This window comes from Penaeus chinensis, chromosome 1, assembly GCF_019202785.1.
Source record: "Penaeus chinensis breed Huanghai No. 1 chromosome 1, ASM1920278v2, whole genome shotgun sequence".
NCBI lineage: Eukaryota > Metazoa > Arthropoda > Malacostraca > Decapoda > Penaeidae > Penaeus > Penaeus chinensis.
In genome coordinates this window covers 5,795,740-5,798,138 of record NC_061819.1, presented here as the reverse complement: position 1 = coordinate 5,798,138, position 2,399 = coordinate 5,795,740, and the positions used below count along the sequence as shown (strand labels likewise).

The following is a 2,399-nucleotide window of genomic DNA, read 5'->3' as shown; positions in this document are numbered from 1 at the left end:
AGTTTATAGACATTAGCTTCCCCTGTTATTCTTTACTTTTGTATTAAGTTTTGACATTTCCATATCATAGTTATCTTTATTTCATCTGAATATAAATTTTATGCCATAAACTTGATTTTTATTTTTGTCCTTCATTTGCCTCAGAGTTGGGAGCGGTTTAAGATTTTTTGTTATCTACTTATTTATTTACGTATTTTAGATATTTGTTTTAACCTTTCTCAACAGTTCAAAGTGTATGATACTATAGTTCTCATATTCTTTTTTTGAGTTCATTGATTAACTGTTTAATGAAACAGTTAATTCAGTTCTCCAGGGTTGCTTAAAGACTGGTGTTTCAGAAATTATTATTTATAGTATTATCTTTTTCCCCTGACCCATAGACTAGCTGTTGCTATCAACTAGAATTTATAAGAATTATAGCTTTCTTTTAGTTCCTCCTTCTTGCTTCTCTGAACAAATGACACCATGTACAAATTAGGATGAACAATCAGCATAGAATAAAAATAACAGCTTCTCAGAATGTGACTTCAAAAAATGTAAAAATGTGTAGCTCACATAAGTTAGTTCTGTTATAGGTAAAAACCATTTATCAGCTTTACTATTTTTATAGTCACTGTTGCTAGTTGATAAGTTGTCTTCATAATCCAAATATTTTGAAAAGATAGATGAAGATATTGGGATTTTACGAAAGTTGTTAGTTTATTTTTGAGAGCGTGTTTTATTCACTTTTGTCCCTCAAAACTTTGTAAATGGTCAACTTTCCCATGCTAAGTCAAGCAGTAAATACACTAACAAGCAGGTAAACAGGAACATGCAACTTTACGAATAGCATTTTGATATACTGATTTTTTTTTATTTAACAATGTGAAAGTCCTAACTAGTTGTAAAGGAAAGGCAGGGCTTATGGAGGAAAGCAAACCCACGACTCTGTAGTCTTAAATGGAATTAATTTTTCTGATTTGTAAATCTTATAACTTTTTTTCTTGTTTTTATGTGATATATTTTATAGGTTCCAAAGTCTGCACTGTAGGCTGATCCAAATTTTTACTGTCAGAAAAAATTTACTGAGCAGTTATACTGTCTACTTTGATTTTTGTCCCAGTGTGTACCATCTACCATGTCTATTGGTTTCTTATAATGTGTATTTTATATGTTGACAGAATTGGAAAGACAACTAAATAGTAATATTTGAAAAGAACTGTGAGGAAGATCTAATTTCTTTATTTTTATAAAGTTTTAATAAAACTACACTTAGTACATAACCTTTTGATTAGGTATCTATGATGAGAGGTTTTTGATGAATAAAATATGTAATGTGCAGTTCATATGCAGTTGAATTAAGCTACGATATTTTTTTATGTGCATTGCAGCCTTTCTCATCAATAAAATGATCTAATACTTGCCATTTTCTTTTAAGTAATTTTCTTATCATGTATAAATCAGGCCCACTGTGAGTAGTTTATTGCGTTTACACTCTCACGGCTGTGTTTTTATTGCTGTTGATATTGATGATAACATTATAATCATAGTGTCAATGATGAATTAATGTTAATAGCATTAGAATCCCCCCCCCAAAAAAAGAAAAATAAATAAATAAAAACAAGAGGAAAGAGGAGATTGTTTAAGGTTGTGTAAGACTTCACAAAAAAAACTACACTGGGTATTTTTTTTTTCTCATTTTTACTGTTACTGAAATATACAAGACATGAGCATATCCTGAAAGCATTTAAAGGCTTGAATATTTTATGATGATGATGACTGTAATTATTATAATTTATTCCCCCCCAATCCCTTGCCCGTTGTTGTCGTGGGGGGGCTTAGGACTCAGCCCTCGACTCAACAAATTTTGCATGGTCTTTTTTTCCCCCTCCTACTTTTTCCTTTCTGTTCCTTCACCAACCCCTTCTACTATCCACTTCCTAAGGTGTGAGAGCCGTGCTGAAAGGATGAAAGGCTGACTTTGTGCCAGTCCTGAACAGCCTGAGGGAGCCTGAGGTTAGTTGTCTAGCCCTTACCCCTCAAGCGACCCTGAGGGGTGGACCGTTTCTCTCCCCAACATACTCCAGTGAATAACCATTAACCATTAACCATACCAATGAGGCTTGCCTCTTCATCAAATAGCTCCACCAATTCAAACTCGCCCGATTCCCTGACCCCAGGCTCTCCTTTGACCAAGGCTCTGAGCACTGCAACTAATACCCCCTCCTCAATGCCGACTAATACAGTATCCACCCTAATCAACACCCCAGGAGACATTTCTACTCCCAACATGCTCAACTTCAACAACTATACCCCCACAACCTTCTTCATCAACTACCCCATCCTCCCTTATTACTACCTGTCCACCTCCCCATAACACTACCTCCCTCAACACTACTCCCTCTTCCACATGCTCCCGT

General features: G+C 34.8%; 1 protein-coding gene across 1 annotated transcript in view; it reads left to right on the top strand.

Moving 5' to 3' along the window:
• The window catches only part of LOC125026618 (cyclin-dependent kinases regulatory subunit 1-like), a 4,366-nt gene extending 4,256 nt beyond the window's left edge, over positions 1-110 (top strand). Inside the window, exon 3 of the mRNA XM_047615193.1 lies at positions 1-110. This exon is cut by the window's left edge and continues 504 nt beyond it. The gene's annotated coding sequence lies outside the window, so the exon portion shown is untranslated.
• Positions 111-2,399: the final 2,289 nt, after the last annotated feature.